The sequence below is a fragment of the Lepisma saccharinum genome, chromosome 15 (assembly GCF_977018435.1).
Source record: "Lepisma saccharinum chromosome 15, izLepSacc3.1, whole genome shotgun sequence".
Taxonomy (NCBI): Eukaryota; Metazoa; Arthropoda; class Insecta; order Zygentoma; family Lepismatidae; genus Lepisma; species Lepisma saccharinum.
In genome coordinates, this window is record NC_139243.1 from 55090481 (window position 1) to 55111877 (window position 21397).

Genomic DNA, 21397 nt, shown 5'->3' on the forward strand with positions numbered 1-21397 from the left:
GTCACTGCAGAGCAAAAGCGTAGCCTTGGAAGATTATTTTAGGCGGTGACAAGACTTCACCGCACTCGTAGTAAGGGTCGATTTGAACTATCAACCCAAAAAAAATGGAAATGGTAGTCAAATATACCTACAGCGTCGCACAATCAAGGCTTCAGTTGGCACCGTTAGGTTTCCACCTTGTTTCCCGGGGACTGGGCCTCCCCGGATTCCATTCTAAATGATACCAGTTACCAGTTACGAGTCTTGGCTTGCTTTGCGCAATATGATGTGGAGTACCAGCGTCTGTGGACACCTTGCCTCCTCTTTGAATTGTTTTTGAAATGGCGTGCGATGTTTTCGGTGTTGAATTCCACTCCTGCAGCTGTCGCTTGGGGTGGGAAAGTGAGGGTGGCAGTGGCGGTTAGGCTGTGGTCACTTTTCACTTGTCGTGGCTGGTCGGCTCAGGGTCTTGGTAGACGATGAGTGTGTCTGTGTGGGTTGGCGGTACCAATGGCTCGTGCCGTTGGATTTGGGTTTTCCTGGAGTTTGGCCCAGAACGTGGCGGTTGTCCGCTGGATCACGTCATCTAAGGGTGGAATGTCGAGGTCTTCGTGGAGTTGGACGTTTGTTGTATACCGTCCGTGTCCGCTGATGATACGTAGGACCCTGTTCTGTATGACTTGGAGTCTGCGGAGGGTCGTCTTGGGTAGGTGTTGCCAGGCAGGGCAGGCGTAGAGCAGAGCTGGTCGGATGATTGCCTTGTACAGTTGAAGTCTGGTTTCCAGCCGCAGTCCTGGCGATCGTAGCATCGGGTAAAGTGCTCCCACGCGTTTGTTTCCTTGGTTGACGATTTTGGCTATGTGGTCTCTGAGATAGAGCCCTCTGTCTAGTAGCATGCCGAGATATGTTGTGGTTTGTTTGTGGGGAACAGGTTGTCCTTGTAGTCTGAGATGGTATTCGCGTGGACGGCGTCTACGAGAGAACACGATGGCGGTGCTCTTGTCGGGGTTCACTCGCACTCTCCATTGTTTTGCCCAGTGATCGTATTGTTGCAGTTGTTCTTGCATTCTGATGTAGGAAACACGAATATCCTTGGCTGCCGCAAAGTATGCGGTGTCGTCTGCGAAAGTGGCTGGGAGGCAACCAAAGGCTGTTGGTACATCCGCTGTAAACAGGGCGTACAGCAGCGGGGAGAGGGAGGATCCTTGGGGTACTCCAGCCGTGGTTGTTCGAATGGTGGAGATGGCTCCTTGAAACACTGCGAAGAAGGTGCGTTGATGTAGGTAACTGTCCAGCAAGCGTACGTAACAGTCAGGTATTCCAAGTCTGTGTAGCTTGTATATGAGTCCTTCGAGCCAAACCTTGTCGAAGGCCTTCTGTATGTCGAGGAATATGGCTAGTATGTAGTGTTTCCAGTTGAAGCGTACCGAGAGATGGTCGACCACCCTCACCAGCTGGGTGGTCGTGCTGTGGTGTTGCCTGAAACCAAATTGGTGGTCTGGGAGTAGATCAAAGTGTTGTACGTGGTCTTGTAATCGGTACAGGAGGAGGCGCTCGAAGACCTTGCTGACGTGAGACAGTAAGCTTATTGGCCGATAGTTCTGTGGGTGTAGCGGGCTTTTCCCCTTCTTCAGGATTGAACATACTCTGGCGGTTTTCCAAGCTCTCGGGTAGTAGCCAGTGAGAAGAATGGCGTTATATATTTGGGTTAGGACAATCAGGAGTTTCCTTGGGGCTTGCTTCAAGGCTTCTGTCGGTATTTTGTCCGGGCCTGGCGCTTTATTGTTTGGCAGCCGTCGTATGACTGTGTGAATCGCTCGGGGAGTAATTAGGTGTGGTATGTCTGCATGCGGCTGCTCTCTGAATGTGTCCAGGAAGTTGTCCACCGTTGCTATTTGTTCCTCGTCGCATGGTTCTGTATTGGGAGAAAACTGTTCTACAAGGTTGTTTGCGATAGCGTCAACTTGTTCTTGTGGTTGAAATAGAAGATTGCCCTGTGGGTCGTGGAGGACTGGCGTCGTTGAGCTGGCGGTGTGTCCGCGGAAATTTCTTGCGAGCTTCCAGAATTCGTTATTTGGCTTGTCGGAGCTCTTCAGTTTTTCGTCCCAAAGGTGTTCCCTTGATCTTTGAAGGTGTCCTCTCACTCGACGTTTCAAGTTCTGGAGGAGCTGCCTGTATTGTGGATGTCGTGTCTGTTGATATTTGCGTCTGATCCATCGCTTTAGGTGCAACAGGATGTGTAGCTTGAGGTCCGTTGTGTTTGGTTGCTCTTGACGGTTTTGTTTGGTGGTACTATTTCGAATTGCTGAAGTGATCTTGGCACCAATTTCCTCAACGGCCGTGTCGATATCTTCCGGGGTTGCAACGTGGAGAGGCAGCTGGATTGCTTCGTGAAGAGTTGTTTTGTACTGCTGCCAATTTGTCAGCGGTCGTGTTGGTGCGGTCGTGAGATGCGTCAGTAGTCTATGGGCGACAACACATATAACCGGCTCATGGTCCGAGTCGAGATCGGCGACGACATACGGCGCTACGGTAAAGTTGATTCCTTTGTGTAGTGTGATGTCTAAGACATCCGGCCTAGCTCCATTTTTGGGGTAGTGTGTCGGATCCTTTGGTGCTGTTACCGCAAGGTTTATAAATGGTATGTGGTTGAACAGCTGTACTCCGTTTCGATTGGTGACCCTAGAATTCCACTCTGGATGTTTGGAGTTCAAATCTCCAGCTATCAGTACTCTGGTGCCTAATGACTGTAGTGTTTGAAGGTCTTGAAGCTCTACCCTCGTTTCCGGTCTTTTGTATGCTGCAACAAGGACCAGCGGTTCAGTTGGTGTGATGATTTTGATGGCCAAGGCTTCAATTGTCTGCAGTTGTGGGATGGTGATTGTCTCTGTGGGAAAATCTCTCTTTATTGCTATCATTAGGCCGCCTTTTGGGGTAGGTCTGTCTTGTCTGTGTATGATGTAGTTTCGTAGGGTGAATCTGTTCTTGGGTTTCAGGTGGGTCTCGTTTATTAGAGCGACGTCTATCTTTTGCTGGTGTAGATAGTGTAATAGTTGCAGTCTTTGGTTGAAAACTCCATCCGCATTCCAGTAGAGGAGAGTCATGTGCCGGTGTACTTGGGTTTTCTTAGAAGCACCCATCGTTGAACATGGCGATGACTGTTTCAATGCACACCGTGATTTTGGTCGGAGTGTCGTCTGCTGATCGGAGTTTTTCGAATCCGGTTTTGATGTGCTGGAGAATTTTTTGGATATCCAGGCCATTGATGAGAGTTAATATTTTCTTTATGTCATCGCCGAGGGTTCCTTTTGTAGATGTCGTTGCCGGTGTGGAAGCTACAGTATTTTGTTCAGCTTGTGTGGTGCTCTCCGCTGACGTGGTTGGCTGGGGTACATTGGGTTGGGTTTCTTTTGTTTTGTTTTTCATGACTGGCCATGCCGGAACAGGCGGCAATTTCTTTACTGGTTGGTTGTAATCAGGGGCTGCTGGTTCTGTCGTGGGTTTTGGAGGTTTGTAGTTCGCCTTTGTTTGTTTGTATTGTTGGAAGGCTTTGCATCCTCTAAAGTTGGCTGGATGTGGCTGGCTGCAGTTTGCACATTTGGCCGGTGTAGATCGATCTGTTTTTGGACATTCCCTCGTATGGTGATTGTCTGCGCATTTGACACATCTTGGTGTCGCATTGCAAGTATGCTGACCATGGCCTATTCTCTGGCAGTTGTAGCACTGCAGGGCATCCCTTGCTTGGTACGTCTCTATCTTGACAGGCATATGCAGAAGGCGTGTGACGTCGTACATCTCCTTGGTTATTGGAGACCGTTGGAATGCGGCGAGGAACAGTGGCATTTTTACCCGTTCGTTGCTTGAGTTGTCTTTCTTTGACATCTGGGTTACTTGGATTACCGGGAAATTTTCGTCTCTGAGTGCTTCCTCTATGTGCTTTGGGTCCGTGTCGTATGGTAGGCGTCGGATGACCACTTTCATCGGCCGATCTGCCTTTGGGACTCCGGTGGAAAAGGACCTTCCCGTTTGTCGCAGATAAGCTATCATCTTGTCGTAGTCGCTGTAGTTGCGGCAGGATATTTTAATGTACTCCGCTGTGGGATGTACTTGCGGGTTGTCGAGATTTGGCGTGAGTGTAGATATGAAGGTGTACTTCGATATTATATCATATATGAAAACAGGAGGTGGTTTGCCTGTCCTCCTTGTGTCAGGCCTTGTTTGTATTTCGTCTTGTGTTAGAGGAGCGAATCTGTTTGGGTGGAAGAAATCCTGCTCAACTGTTCCTTGTATATCCGGCTTCACTGTTTTTCTTGGTGTCAGGAATTCTCCCTCCTCTGGGTCGTCCTCTTCTGTGGTGCTGGATTCGCTATCGCTTTCTGCTTCGCTTGGTTTTCCGTGTTTTTGGTTTGCCAGTGTGCGTGTATTGGTCTTCGTCGTGCTGGGAGTTGGTAGATTGTCTCTGTCTGTGTCTGCACGTGCCACTTTGTTCTTGCTGTTCGCTTTATTGTTGACCTTTTCCTGGCATTCTTGTAATAGTGCATCTAGTTGTTGGTCGAAGGAATGTTCACTGGCTGTGTTCTTAGGCTGGATCCCATTCGCTTTTGCAGGCGTCGTTGGTCTGTCCGGTGTTGATTCTAGGTCGTTCTGGGGCATTCGTGTGCCTGTCCACCGCTGTTGACCTCTGCCTCTTGATAAACCACCTCTTGTACGCATTTTTCCTCTTTCAGTTCTACCTCCTTTTCTTTCTATTCGATGATCAGTCTATTTATCCCCCTTGATTCTATCTCTCCTCTTTCTCGCACGTGGTTCCGTGACAGCAGGCAACGTTCGCTTGCCCGGTGTCCAGTATCTTCCTTGTTGTTAGTGTGAGATATCGCCTTTGTTCACTTTACCTCCTCCGCTGATGCTGTTCGCGGTAATTTATTCCGCTCGCCCTGCCGGACCGAGAGGGGGGAGGGGGGGTTTCTGTCAAAGTTTGCACACTCTCCTCTCACCTGTCGCAGACGTAGACTAGCTAATACTGCTCCACACCGTCTCGTTACACAAAAACGCTCACTTGTTGCACTCTTGCACTACACTACTACACACTCATCGCCACACTGTCCTTGTCGTTAATATGAGTTGTTTCTTTCTGTTTTTTTCCTCTTTCTTCACTTTTTTTTTTCCTCCGCTGGTGCGGTCGGTGGGGGGGGGGGGCAGGTGATGGTAGGGCACTGACAGTAGGTGTGCGTTCTCTTCTCTCCTGTCGCTGGTCGACGGTAACACTGACGCGTTACACACTACAACTTGCTACCCTTCCTTCTGGATTGCACTTTTACACTACACGCGTCACAATTTTTTTTTTTTTTTTTTTATTTTTTATTTTTTTTTTTCCCCTCACTCTTTGGACACGATTTTTCGCTTGGGACACTTGACACTACAAAACACTATTTACACGAAATTTCATAGGTTGGGGGGGGGGGGTTGACTTCTGCTGCTGGGCACGTTCACTACACTGTTTCAACCACTAAACACTTTTTTTTTTTTTTTTTTTTTTTTTTTTCCCCACCCACTACACTTTTCTATTTCCCGCCTACGAAACACAATATGAATCGCGGTGTCACTTGTTCCTTCCGGAAAGGCAACCCAGCTCTTTAACTACGCCTTTTTTTTTTTTTTTTTTTTTCCTCCCCCCTCTCCGACTCGGCGCTTCGGAAGAAGAGAGCTGGCGTACGTTTCAAATTACGCGGGTATGGAACCAGGTCCTTTCGGCGACGAGCGGACCTGCGGTCAGTTCCAGGTTGCCTCTTCCCCTCTTCGAAGGGGCTCGTGAAAAGTGGGGCTCGCGACAGCGACCACGGCCGGCTGCGTAAGCAGGCGTTCTTGCTTTTATCACTGTGTTGGAGAAATCAGAGTAAAAACACTCACTACTTATTTACCGCTTAGTATCCCGACTTGGTATGTATATATTACTGTTCCTACTAGTTTCACGTACTCGTGGGTCACTTTCCAAGAATACACACGCACGTTTAACCGCGTTTATGAAAGTTAGAACGGAACGACGAAAAGACCGTGACTTCTCTCTTCTGAGACGCACACTTTACTAAAAAATGATAAAACACCGGAGCTCCTACTTCAAGGAAGAACTAGAAAAAGTCGTCGTGGGAACGTGAAATAAAAATTAAATTTACTCGAAAACTGGGGCAATAAAACTCATACACCTTTTAACCTTTATTTATTGAATTTAATTGCACTAAATGTTGCAAAAATTATTTTGTAATGTTGTTAATGATACTTTTTTTTTAAAAAAAGAAATAACTTATTTTTTTAAAGTGTTTGTAACACCATCTCTTGACAAAATTCAAACTAATCAAACTAAATGTAGGGAGAAAGTTTCATATTACTTGAAAGCCTCATTATTGTAGACATAATTTTAAGCTTGCTTTTTCAGTTTTGCGAAATACATTGAATGTACTTACTAATATAATTGCTAGTGCAAGAGAAGAGAAACAAAAAATGTTACCAAACTGATATTTTCGTAAATGTTCGTTGAATGCTGATATACTATATACACCAAAGGCATTTGAAACCCTGGCGTGGGAGCAGTGGCGCTAGTGTAGCTAGTTAAAGTCACGAGGAAGCCTGTAATTCGCTCTCATATTACTAGAGACATGAAGTTTTCGTTTTAACGACACCAACGAAAATTTGAAGAAAGTATAATAAAATGTTAAGAATGTATTAGGGTAGGTCTACGTTAAGGAGACAAAATTTTGGTGTTTCGGAATTTCGAAATATCGGGAATTGTGCCATTTTGTTTTAGAATAACTCCGAATTTTGCACTTTAACGCGAAAAACGCCCGAAATATGCAATATAAACTCGGGACAGTACCGATCTACAAACCGCGAAATCCCGCAGTGCGGGGGACGGAGAGGGGCAAGGCTTTAGGGGGCCCTTCCCTTGCATATATGGCCTATAAACTGAATATTTCAAGGTGAAAAGATTTGTTATTCATTTTAGGTTGATTAGTAGTTCTTTGATTAGTAACTTTTGTTTAATGTTCCACACCATAAACTAAATATTTAGGTTTTCTTCCCTAACTCTGCAGTAATTTGCCCCCTTAATCGTCGCGAATTTACTAATCTCCACACTTCGTACTAGGCCTTTACTGATTTATGGTGATGAAGATTATTATTATTATATAAGATATTTGCCAGGATATTACATATTTTACATATTTGCTCATTTACATTACATAAAACAACATATTTCGGTATTTTTTCCTATTTTGATCTTTTTCCTATAGCGATGTACATGATGAAGAAAATTTGTAGCTCATGTGATGTCATTTTTTCTAATCAGTGAGGTGCATAATGCTTAGTCAACTAAAATCGACTGAAAAAAAAATACGGGAACTGTTATTTATCGAAATATGCTCGAGTTTTCCCACACCTAGAAACTTGGAATGGGTGGACAAGAAAGCTACTTTCCTGTACGTAGCAAGTTAAACAATATGTTTCCTTGTACAAAAAGTACAAAAGTAGCTATGTATTTTCATTCAATTGTTCTTTCTGTAGAAGGTTTTATAAACAAATTTGTTTCGATACACGTTGATGTGCTTTTTTAAGTTTATAAATTTGAACAACTGATGTCCTTAAAATTATGTGGAATATGTTCAAATAAAATAAATATCGAGTAGAATTCTTGAAATTGCTAGAATACTTGATTATTATTAATATTACATATTCTTTGATTCTACATATTTATGTACATAATTCGAACTTTGATATTACACAAACATCCGGGGTGTAGTTATTATATACATACAAGGCACTGAGCATTGACTAATCGTACGTGCAAGGGTAATTTGTAGCAACTAAGTTGGCAACAGTGCTCAGTTTTTAAATCTGACCTATGACTAATTGATCTAGTTTGTGTGTGCCTATTATTAGCATTGCATGCAGGTAAAAGTCACAATTCAGGACTTGGGCTGGTCTACTATATCATAATTACACCAATTGGTCGTGGATCGCCTTGTAATCAAGGGGTCCCGGGTTCGATACCCGGTGGAGGTACATAGTGATTTGGATTCCACTTTAAACTATAGGTCCAGTCCATACTAGTGCATAACGTGTACTTAAAACAACAAATCAATCAATCAACCAATTGGTCGTGGTGCCATTTAAACTTGGCATGACTATCAATAAACTATAGACAATAAAAACTATCAAGAAGTACTAAATTCTTAGTACTTGAAGCGACTTTACTTTCATTAAACTATACATGAATTGCCATTTACATTAGACTGTGCTTCCGTTTATGTTATTCTGTGGGGGTTTCACTTATAACACAAGTCTGTACCAACATTCCAGTGATAAGAAATATATATAGAAAATATGGATGGGCAAATTCTTTTACTGGTTGGAAAATAAATGAACGGCTCGGGGGTAATTACAAATTACAAAGTAAAATGTGCCATCCTTCAATTTTCGAGTGAAATTGCCATATCATACAATTTGCATTGGACTCAGTGAAGTCTTCTGAAGTTGGTAAACACAACACGAAAACAATTTATCTACAGTATAGCTTCTATTGACCTTTTTCTTAATTAACTCAGAAATGACCAAAATGTCACTTGCCATGTTTTACACCTGAGCCCTTCAAATAATGATGGGAAAGAAAATACACAGGGTGCGGAAATTTCCTTTCGATCTTACAGTAAAAGCATGCCACGTGTTCCTCAATATTCATATGGCATATTTCTAATTCTTGTTATGTTTCTATTTGAGGAGAATTTCACGTGTTAACACCTATAACTCCGCCAATCCCAGACTTCCGTGGAGGAGAATCGTATCCAAACACACCACAGAATGTACGAAGCCTACATCCCAAGAGAAGCATGACAGCTGCCTATACGCAGACGACACGGCGATTTTCACCAGCGTCAACGCTCCATACTGCGAGATGTGCATGCAGCGATATCTGCAGCAACGTGAATGGACAATGCAATGGCTCATCAAAGTCAACGTGGAGAAGAGCACAGCAGTCCTCTTCACCTGAAGAACGAAACATTTCCGCCCACGGCTAAGATTAAACCAAAAAACAATACCTAGAGAACGTTACCTCGGAGTCATACTGGACAAAGGGAACAAGGGATCTGAACTGCTGGGAAGCCTCTACCCACTACAACGAAGCCAGGTACTTCACCTCACACCCGAGTAGCACTCTGCAAGATGCTTATTCGCACTTTCATCACATATGCGTGTGTAGCATGGAGAGACGCTGCAACTACATCAACCGGCTGCAATCCGTCCAAAACAGAACGCTCCGCATAAGCTACGGCGCCGACAGATTCACCAGAAACACTCAAATCCACGACGACCTGGATATGGAAACTCTGTTCGAGTTCATGATGAGGGAGAGAACAACATTTTGGGCCTTCCAACCTCACCACCAAAATCCCACAATCAATTTCATTGTTCAGGCCCCACTCGCCAGAAGAATATACAGGACGCCAAGACTGCATACACTAAAAGTAGATATTCAAAGTGAAGCACTGTCGCGCCTGGTCAGTACTTAGATGGGTGACCGTTCCACACGAGAAGACTCAGTCTTCACCATGAAATTCGCCGGATCTTCAAGAACTAAAAAAAATCAGCCATAAGTGGCACAAGAGGGGAAGTAAAATAAAGCAAATCAATCAAACCAAATGAGTTATTTCCATTATTTTTATCTAATTAATAATTATTAATTTAGTCAATCAAATCATATGTATTAGCTTACTTTCATTATATATAATAATAAATCATAACACTTTCAAACTTCAAATAAATTTAATGAGGAAACCCCGGTTTCAAAACTTAATTTATGTCAATGTGTCACATTCTTCTAGCAAGGTTTTTTTTTAGTTAAATATGAGAGAAAATTAATCCTTTTGTACGGAACAGTCTTACTCCTGGGGGATAAGATGTAACTTTTATATTTGATTTTTCTAATTTAGCGTTGCTTTTCTTCCACTTTTGGCTAATCCCGACGATGAGAATGAGTGATTGTCAGATGAAATTGATGAAGGGACACTCACAAATAACACCCATGCCAGGATTCGAGCCAGGGAACTTCGGTGATGAGTCTGAAAGTCGGCCACTAGGCATGTTTAATTTTTTAATGTTTAATTTTTTTTTACATACATTCAATAACTTTCAACAGGTCATCAGTGATACACTGCTTATTCCGCATCTGTTGACAAATGGAATGTTTTTACACCTTGTATGTGGATTATTTTTTTCATAAGTTTGCAACACTGTTAGGGTACACGTGCTTTTGTTTACAGAAGGTCTTAAGTTCTATGATTCTCACTTAAGAACTTCCAGATTCAACTTTCACCCCACGTGAACACCCTGATCTAAGTAACCCTCTACCTAAATGTACCTCATCAACTCAGCCAGAAACAGCTTACCCAAACAAATCATACTTATTCCAAGTCCCCTCAGGGGCATCACCACCACTACGTTAATATTTTCGCAGCACACCTGCTGCTACCTTTATACCTTCAATTTCTCTAAGCACTACTGTACCTAGACCATACGACAAGTATTAAATCCCAAGTCAATCCTTACACTTGCGACAGTTGCAAGTGACATCAAAAGACTTACGCATATTCGGAGGCAAAGTCTCAAGACTGGAACTCCACGACATAGCAATCGCCACGATCCAGCATGCGAGGAAGAAGAGCGATGAAGATATACGTCCAATGTGCCAATATTTTCAAAGTAATAAGTAAAAAGTTGGTGTCTCAAGTCATAATTGATATGTTTGATATTTTTAACAATAGATGTCAGGGGAATTCAGTTTTGTTTTATGTTTACTCTCGAACAGAGAGAGAGAGTGACGCTCAGTCGGTTCGCGAGACAATATGGCCGAGTGTGTGCGAGGATTTCATTCCGTCCATCGCGTTGCATTGCAGCAAGTTTGTACATACATGTAATCTTTTGTTTTAGTCAATATATCTTCGTTATTATCAGTGAGTGTCATTTGCAATCATCCGAGTCGAATCACCTTATGGAATTCAATATGGTCCTCCACTCCAGAGGTATGGGTTTGTGACAGCGACAGGCAGTAAGTACTATCATTTTCTTTGGCGTGCATCGTACAAATTAAACCAAGCGTCAAGTCAACCTTGCAGCAGGTTTTCGCATATGTAGATCCAAACGTGCGCGCAAGAATATAGTTCCACTGAGACGGGTTCTATTCCGACACAACTGCATACTTGCAAGAAAACAGTTATTTAATTTGTAATATACAGACAAAATAGTACATCCATGAGCAGGTATGGACTTAATTGGTTGCAATCACTGTGCAGACGAACTTAGAACCACAGATTCGCCAACTTCAATGTGTATTGCGTTGAAGAGACACTGAAACTTTAGAGCGAGTCGAACGAGACTGAATGCGTTGCAGAGCGCGTGGAATCGGTGATACCAGTGTTGCACATCCCACTATTTTAACCCTATGTTTATTGCAGAGCGGCGAGAATGGCTGAATCTCCTGTTCAGCGTGCGGTTTTACCCGAATGTTATTTTGGGCTTCATCCGAAGGGAAATGCTCTTCAAAGTCAAGCAAGTTGTTTTAATGCATAATCCTCCTTGCGGCAACAAGATCAAAGTAAAACAGGGCGTGAGGTGATTTGCCGTTAATGTGCACACGAATTGTATCACGGGTGTTGAATGATTTGCAGTTTAAGTTTAGCAAGAGGAAACGATTGTTTGTTGTTTGATGACAAAAGAATCTCAGCGGTATTAAAATATATCGCAGTGAGAAGAAACATGTTTATTATTTGGACGAGACGTCCTTCAGCTCGGTGGGTGGGGGAAGGGGGAATAAAACATGGAAGGATACCACCATGCAAAACCACCGCCAGGGCTGAAGAAACCGACGATGAGGGGAAGGGGGAGGCTTATTGTTTCACCCACTGGCGGCAATGAAAGCTTTGTTGAAGGCGCATGTTTACTGTCCCGCGCAAAGAAAGGGAAGGGTGATTATCAGCAAGAAATGGGCAGACCAAGATTTGAATCCTGGGTTAGTGAAATGATTCATAAATTGAAACCAGAGTAATAGCGACAGACAATGCACCTGATTGTATATATCACCAATAACAAATCATGCTTTTTTGGTGGTATAACTTGAATTGCGTGTGTCTTACAGGAACGGATGTATTGCGGACGAAGCAACCACGTTTTTCATAAATGTATTTCTTTCTAAACCAAAAACAATAATTTGTCATTAAATTCAAGAGGGGCCTATTGTTGTTTACTTTTATCTCCGTTTATTTTTCGTTTTGCGTGCTCGAAATATACACACATGCTCTCTCATTAATGACACATTTATTAAATAATATATGCGCAGAAAGTACTTTTAAAATTTTATGTTTCAGGAGACAAAGAGAAGCAAAAATACATTCTGCTTGACATTCATGTGGGTTTTGATGTGTTGTGCGGTTGGCAATACTGTGGATTTTCTCAGTGTCTGCGATGTAAGCAGTTCGGCGGTTGAGGCAAGACTGGCACGGAAGATTCTGAGCTCAGTTCTCGCGCGGATTGATACATAAAACCTGCTGCAAACTTAGCCTGACGCGCGGCTTAGACAGACCCATCTCGGCCCAACAGGCAAGCACATTTTGGTTCATCAGTGGCCACACAAAAAACATTCATTTTGGTCCAGTGACCGGATCCAATCAGTTGGTATGACCCTTTTGGAAACATTTGTATTGCGAGTGTAGTGAGCAAAGAAAAAATATGATCCCTCAAACATTTCCCAAATTTTTATTTTTTCGCTCATTTATTTGGGGACGCGGCAATCTCATCAGTCCCTTGCATCTGTCTCTGTCTCCTACAAATATGACATCTGAAATTAGGAAGTATTCGTCATATCATGAAATACATCAGAAAGTATGGTTTTAGTGCAGACGCAACACAACATTCAAATTAATCTTAACTGACGCGCCACCACAGCTATAGCGCCTCGGTGCGGTGGCACCGTTTGCACCGCCCTAAAGCCGACCCTGCCTTGCGATCTAGCTCAAATGGTATATCATAAGGAGAAAAAGCGTGCCAAATTCAACAGTCTGCCAGTGACGTAACCGATAATATGGCCCATTGAGTTAGTTCGTTAGTTAGCAGGATCTTAGAAACTGCCTGGCTAAATTTAACCCAACGCGTGCTCACACGTTTCAGTTTGGTGTTTCAACATGTTATTTTTTTTCTCGCTTTTATCACTTGTGTGATTCCATTCAAATGTTCAAAATTAATAAAATAAAATTAATCAATAAAGGTATTACTAAGTACAAGCTTTAAAACAATTAAAATTACACAGCGTGCGTCCTGCCGGGTTAACAATTGCAAGCAGAACAAATACGTCTCGATTCTCCATAGAGGCACACAGTGGTTGGGATGGCACTTTAAACTGTAACCACGCTCGAATAACTTATTTGAGCATATAGCGGACTCAAATATTGACTTGGAGATTGCCCCCTTCGAAATCAAATCCGTGTTCGCCGCGTGACAGCGTAACACCCTCCCGATTGGTCCACCACGGATACATAAAATTAAGCTATGATTTAAATAAGCAATCATTATTTGTCCATAATTCACTCGTTTCATAACATACAAATCGTGTATAAATGGTACTGTGAATTTATTTTTTGAAGACACGTCAACTTTTCCAATAGTAGATTTACCGCTTCTGGTGGTGAAGTATTATAGTACCAATTCCGACATGCCTCATCATAAATTCCATCCAATCATCGCTATTAAGCTAAAAAAGGGAAAACAGCAACTCAGAAGAATACAAATTACAACAATCAAGCACAAACCACCCAGCAATATACGTGTTTCTGTCTGAATATAAATAACTTCACTTTGGAATCAAATGTACATGTATCTCGACATCCCCCCCCCCCCCCGCATTTTATTTAAAGCAATTTACGGGTTTGCTTGTCAAATCTTTTCTGTACCCTATACAGTGGTATGTCAAGGATTTTCATTTTAAAGAAATACTGTGTGGCAAAGGGATGAGGGGTATGGTCCAACCAAAAAAAGAAAATCAATTCAGACAAGTCTTTTTTCTCTGTCTGGTAATTTACAATACAATGCATTACAATAAAATTTTTGGATCCAATTTTTTTGCTGGCTGAAGTCAATGTTGATTTAATGGGTGCACATAATTTAACGGGACGCCAATGCATTATCTCTTTTACAACTTTTGTGCCTCCCCGATGATATAGTGGTAACATCGTAGCCTTGTGATCAAGGGGTCCCGAGTTCGATACCCGTTGGAGGCACAGTGGTTCGGATCCCACTTTAAACTGTGGTCCAGTCCCGATTAGTCTTTCTGTGCGTAAACCAATCAATCAATTTTACAACTGATTTTTATTTAGATCGTTCGGTGCCCAGGGCCGACTCCCACCGTCCCCTAGCTACGGGTCTGAACTTGATAAGACTAAGAAAAGGAGGCAAGAAAATTTTACGAAAAGTATTTTTATTTGCATAACATTTGAAGTTATGGGAGGTAATTGCCCCTTGCAGGTACACTTGGCCGTCAATGTTTGTCCCCCCTAGAACTAATTTCCATTCAAAGTTGAGGGGGCAATGTCCACCTGTCGCCCCCTGTGGTTGCGCCACTGCTCTTATTCGCCCCTCCCAACAGTAACTTCTGGATCCGCCACTGCATACATTTCAGTGGACTATTTGCTTGTTTCCTGCTGCCTTTAAATATAAACCAAGATATTAGTTTCCCCTGTTTTTGCATGCTATAAGTTTTATTTGATTCTTTTGTAATTATTCTAGTTTTGTCATTATTGGCATTTAGTACAGATTTGCTAGGTTCATCTCTAACTTTTAACATGAAACAAATTATTTCATATTCAAAATCTCGATATTACTTAGTAAATTATAAATCATACTTCATTTTTCTTGTATGTGTTGTCCTCATTTATGATGATCGTATAGTAATAGAAATATTTTTATTTTTGATAGTTTCCAGCCCGATTTTCACATACTGCCTTCGCCAATAACTTTCCAATGATACCGTGCTGCCATCTGTATTTATTCATTTAAGCATGCTGCCTTTCTAGATTGTAACGAAATGAATTCGTAATTTATTTCACACATACAAACCATAAATATCTGAAAAACCATTCTAAACCAATAGTAAGAAATGGCATAGTTTCCGTAGATTTTGCTGAAAGTGCTACTGGGGTGTCAACCTGTAGTAGTAGCTTTGAATTCGTTATTTTGAAAAGAAACTGAATCGGATTCAAAACTTTTTAAAGTTTGTTCAACACTACACAAAAAAACCATAGATCATTCTGGCATATAGGTAATTTTCGAATTCAAAATGGTGCTACTGCAGGTTGACAGACGCTACATTTTGAGTTTTTCAAGTTTAATTTCATAATGGAAATGAATAAATAGATTGCTGAGCCTATATTGGAAAATAACTTCCGAGCTTAGTTGACTGCGAATCATAACACATTCCCTTGCTCCGAGAAGTGTAATTGATATGTTACATAGCTGCGTTTGTATACCTAACCTAACCTTTACAACTTCAGCTAAAATCAGGGTTGCTAAGGGTCCAGGAATTTTAAATAAATCCAATTCCGGTCCAGCAAGCGTAAATGGGTTCTGGACCGCAAAGAACCTTTATATCTGTAAATTTGGCGTAGTGACATCTGCATGATACATTAGACCTAACTATTTACGCGTATCTATATATTTATTAATACTTCTTCCAACCAGACCCGTAGCTACGGAGATCAAAGGGGCGATGGTCTTGGGCACTGGACGAGAGAAAAGAGAGAAGTTCGTAGAGTAAATATGCGGTTCTTCTATGAATTATTAAATTAATATTATTGTCAATTTGGTTCACTCGCAATACTACCATTTCTGTGGAGTCATAACAAGTTTTTACTTGAAGACACTCATTGTAAACGAATCGGTCACGATGTGCCATCAGTGGCGGCTATTGGGTCCCAAAACGGGGGGGGGGGGCAAGGTGCCAAAACTAGGGTGGCAAAGCCAGTATATTTCCCTTTGTAGATAAGATTTAGCATAGTGCGGGGGCAAAAGTGGCGAAAATTAGGGGGCAACTGCCCTCCTAATCGCCGCCACTGTGTCCCATTGTTAAAGTCTAATGTTCCATTCTTATTTTGAATAAGCACCTAACTTTTAAAACAACGTAACCTACTTGATTATTACTAAGAAAGCAACATGGATAATTATAGAGAATTATTAATTATGTCACTTTCACGACATCAATTATTCTGATGTCTCCGTGCTTTTCTTCTGGCATAACGTAATGGTACATACAAAGGCAAAAGAAACAGTAGGCGAAATGTCCATCACCATTTTAATTCGGTCTGTATTACACAATGTGATGATAACAGTTTAAATAAAGACGTCAGTAAGCAGTGGGCAATATGTGCTTCGAACCAACATAATTTCATTCCTTAAAACAACGCAGGATGTAGAATAAAAATGCAATGAAAATAGCGATGGACAATTTGCCCTACCATTATCTTTGCCATTGTACGCCGTAAAAACTAAGAACAATTTATTTGAACGAAAGAAGTGCGTAGGGGACTGGAGGCGACGAGCGTGTGTGTACAGGGATACATGATCATTTATGAAAATGCTACAATGTTTTCATTAGTTCTTGTGATGAACAGAATAACAAAGCAACTTGAAGAGTAAAAGATTATTTCTTCCCAGGAAAAAGTACTGTATGCATATAGAAATATAAAGAGATACTTTGCTCAAGCATTAATTTTTCATTAACGGCATTTTGTCATTTCTGTCACAATTTTTCTACAACGGTGTAATGGCAAGGACAGTGGCGGCGATTGGATTCCAAAAGTAGGGGGGAAGGACAGTTCACTTTCCCTTCGTACATAAGGTTTAGCATAGTGCGGGGTCAAAAGTGGCAAAAAGTGGGGGGAATCTGCCCCCCTCGCCCCCCTAATCGCCGCCACTGGTCAAGGCTACTTAGCATATTCGTATCTACTATATAAAAAACAATCTATGAACTACAGCCAACTCGCCAACTCGACTGCGGCCAACTCGCGAACTAAAGTTCTAACTTCCCTCTCCTTTCAACAACGTAAAATATTAAGTTTCTGCTTTTGCTGTGTACGGTTCTTCCCTTTATGATAAGACAAACATTTGGCATTGAACAAAGGTGACAACAATATGTCGAAGAATGCCGCACATTTTGGCAATGCAGGGGCATGATTACATGTCAAGCACCTGATTGAATCGCCCACGCTCCTTTTGCTCGCTTACGGTTGACATTGCAACAACAGCGCCAGAGGGTTTCTTGTCTTGGGACAGCGTTAAAATATACTTGTTTGCTGGAAAGGGGGAACCTCCACTGGTGACGTTGAAAACAGGAAACGATTCTTGCCACAGGAATAAGTTTAAGTGTTTGAAAATCTAATAGAAAGATTTATGCGCTTTTTTTTATTGTCACTTCATCAATTCAATCAAATCACCATCATTAGGGTGACCAGATATTCGTTGACCAAAAAGAGTATAGTCTATAAGTTGAAGGTGCGCATGCACAAAACATAAAAAGAAAACTAAAATAAGGGTGGCTATTTGTTATTGCTTCTATTATAGCCCCTATAAAATAGGCCTACACTCTACAGATTCAAATTACTTATGGGTCTAATGTAATTACCTAATTACAAATACTTTCTCACCAATGGGCACCATCATTCATACTTCTGGGATGATTTTGCTTTCTTGAGTATGTATAAATCATCCTTAATTGTGGTCATGTCCACATTAAATGTCACTTTCATTACTTGTTCGAGTGTTGACACGTAAACAAGAATTTTATAAGAAGCACAATCACTTTTAAATTTGACCCAGCCTGTACTAAATCTTTGTACACTGACCTCCACTTACCCATCATTGCTTCTTTTCTCCCCCCCCCCCCCAATCTTCAAGATGTTTTTCAACGGCTTTTGAAATTGCACAGTAAGTGTCAAAAAATCATTATCATTAAATTCCAATGAATTTGAAATATGTTTTGGTTGTTGATGGATATATGAAAATGACTCTTGAAATTGTTCATAGGAAATTTTTGAGTCAAGGAGTAAATACCTCAGTTTGTTGTCATCTTCAAAAAAACTAAGTTTCTAAGTATTTTACCACTTCACAATAAAACCTATTTGAAACAGAGTATGCTCATTCCTCCTTCATACTCCCTTTTACAAGTTTCATAAGTAAACTTTTTGCTGAGAATGGGAAAAAGTTCTGATCTATTCTGTAGGAGTTGAAAATATTAAATAGAAACTTCAAATACTGTTATATCACACCTTTCAAATTTTAAAAAAGTATCTTTAAACAGGAGTAGCTGTGCATGCAGAACATATAGCCATAGTTCACTTGTATCATCTTGAAAAAAATTTACTATAGCAATTGGGGCATTTTCCTCACTCAAATAATAGGTCTTTATCGCTTCATACTGACGTATAATTAAAGTAAAGAGAGGAATCTTATCTTTGAGTGGTATAAAAGACCCTCACAATAGCACCCAATAAATTCACAGAATCTTTTCAAATTTTCTGCTCTCACAGTAAAAATACTAAAATGATTGTATATTTTGAAAACCAAGTTCTCAACATCTATGGGTATTATTTTCGCACAAGGTACAGAAATTGCATTACGTAGAATATGAGCCCTACAACCAATAGGCAAAATATTTTTTTCTAATCTGCACTCTAACTCTCTGTGCACATTTTTATTTCCTGATGTTGTCTTGTTTATGCTACCAAAATTTAATGATGCATTATCTTGTTTATGCTACCAACATTTAACCTTTTGGATCCCAAGCGTCTCGATCGAGATACCTAAAAGTAACCCTCACGGTCCCAAGCGTCTCGGTCGAGACGCTGTGTCAAGGTCGTAGTTTTTACGTTATAACTTTTCTATTTTTCGCTAGAATTTCGATTTTTTTTATATTGTTCCTAACACATGTATTTAACAGAAATGTTTCTTGCACCTTTTTTTTCTTCATGAAAATGGAGGTGAAAAGGCGGGAAAAGGGACTTCTCTTTTGCGTCTCTTTTCAAGGGAAAAGATAAATTTCGAACATTTCAACAATTTTTTAAAATAATTTTTGGGGTTTTTCTCCCTTCCCTCTCCATATATACGCCAAATTTGCATAAAGTTTGCATTTTGACATTTTTTTCGGGAGGGGGAGGGGGGAAACACCATTTTTTTAAGAAAAGTATTTTTGAGGGGATTTCTCCCTTTCCCCCTCCATATGTACGTCGAATGTGCATAAATTATATATCGTCTGAATCTGTGATTCATTCTGCGTACAACGGTATATCTTTCATATCTCTAGGGCATTTAGTTTCTGAGCTATAGTCATTTCAAGGCACCGCTGCATTTTGAAGCTTGAATCAGTGGCGTGCCCACCATTCCTTTTGGGGATACAACTCAAGTTACATTGGTCATACGACAATGATGCAAATATTTTTCTGTTTCTTACATGCCAGCGATAATTTCTATGTGCATTTTGAACTTTTCATATCCTTTTTTTCGGGGGGGCGGGGGTGGGGGTGGGGCGAAATCCCATTTTTTTAAAAAAGGTATTTTCAGGGGATTTTCCCCCCTTCCCCCTCCAAGTATACGCCGAATGTGATTAAATTATATATCGTCTGAATCTGTGATTCATTCTGCGTACAACGGTATATAGTTCATATCTCCAGGGCAAATAGTCTCTGAGCTAAAGTCATTTCAAGGTACCGCTGCATTTTGAAGCTTGAATCAGTGGCGTGCCCACCATTCATTTTGGGTGTACAACTCAAGTTACATTGACTAACTGTATCCATCAATACACTTGAAGAAACTATCCAACTTACGTGTCTCAGAAACCGATGAACATTCTGCGTGTGACTTCGATTTTATATGTTGTTCAATATCATATTTACCTTTGGAAAAGGTAAAGAGTATATTGGGGGATTTTTGCAAATTGAAAAGAGTATAGAGTATATGGACCTCTAAAAGAGTATAATACTCTTAAAAAGAGTATGTCTGGTCACCCTAACCATCATCCTCATCGTTGCGTAGGAAGAAATGTGACGTGGAAGAAACCCGAAAACATTCCTGGCAGGGATGAAACTTTGCCTTTGTTATCAGCGTTACTTGATACTAAATGTAATATCAGATTTGATTCTTTCAAACATATATTGACTTCGAGTAACGTGGAATAACTTGAAGGTTCTGCAATCTATTTTTCATTCTTATTAGGCCTAATGAATATGAAAACACTCCTAACAGTGTGCACAAAGAATTAAAAATAACCGATCATATACACTGTATAAAACACACCGTATTACTAAATTCCTTCAACTTGTAAGAGGTCTTCGTGTTTTATGTTTATCTACTGTTTTCTCTAAACCGGTTGATAAATGTTTCACTGTCTGGTATTATCGACCACCTTCGCCACCTGAAAATGTAGTGCTGTCAGTCAACTGTTTTCATTTAAGCGCCTGTTCATTGATGAAAATCTTCGCTAGAAAACATGCAACTGCAGTGCAATAAACGGAATGATTTAACGTCGCTTGCAATACAGTATAATAAAACTGAATTTGGTATCCCTTCAACCAAAAGAACAATCTCGAAAGCATTACCTAACGTTATTATACAAGTACAAACATTGTCTTGTGTCGAGGTTTGCATCTTGGTATCAATGTATGTTTGCCAAAACCTAAATGTAAAGAACGAGTAAAAAAGAAACACTTCAAAGATTAGTGTAACGATCATGATATTTAAAATGGGAAATATTCTGTGTACGTTTTAAGAACATTCGCGTATTTTCAATTCCGTGTCCGGTATGAAGGCATGGCCAGAAATATTACGTTATTTACTCTCGTATTAGTCTTGTAACGTATTTGGCAGATTTCAACACATAGATACGTTGACATGTCCTAAATGAATGATACAATAAAGTCAAATTCCATCATGTACTTACGTGATCGGCTGAAATGCTGGTTTCTTACTCACAACGGAATAACTGCGGAACACACCACAACATAACCGTCTCGCGAATGCGTACCCACTCTGTTAACTTGCCCACAGTTGGGAAACAGTATTGATCGAATTTATTACAAGGAGCACTCAACAGATGTCAGCACACAACGTTTTTCTCAATCTCAGAGGTAACAAGGGAGTTTTCTTGTCTCAGCCCAGTGTCTTACAAATGTGAAAATAGATTGTTTCTAGCAATGAGAAATAAAGTTAGGTACAGACAGAGATGGAATTTATGTAAAGGAGGTTAAGAATAAATCCATACACGAGTAGTTTGATTATATTGAAAGACAGACAAATACAAAGATATAGATTTTCAATCACGTTTCAGGTGTAATATATTCTG

At 40.9% G+C, this 21397-nt stretch overlaps 1 protein-coding gene across 1 annotated transcript in view; it reads right to left on the minus strand.

Moving 5' to 3' along the window:
- The window catches only part of LOC145999709 (uncharacterized), a 653269-nt gene extending 632183 nt beyond the window's left edge, over positions 1-21086 (minus strand). The window contains exon 1 of the mRNA XM_083136985.1: positions 20996-21086. The gene's annotated coding sequence lies outside the window, so the exon portion shown is untranslated. The remainder of the gene's footprint in view (positions 1-20995) is intronic.
- Positions 21087-21397: the final 311 nt, after the last annotated feature.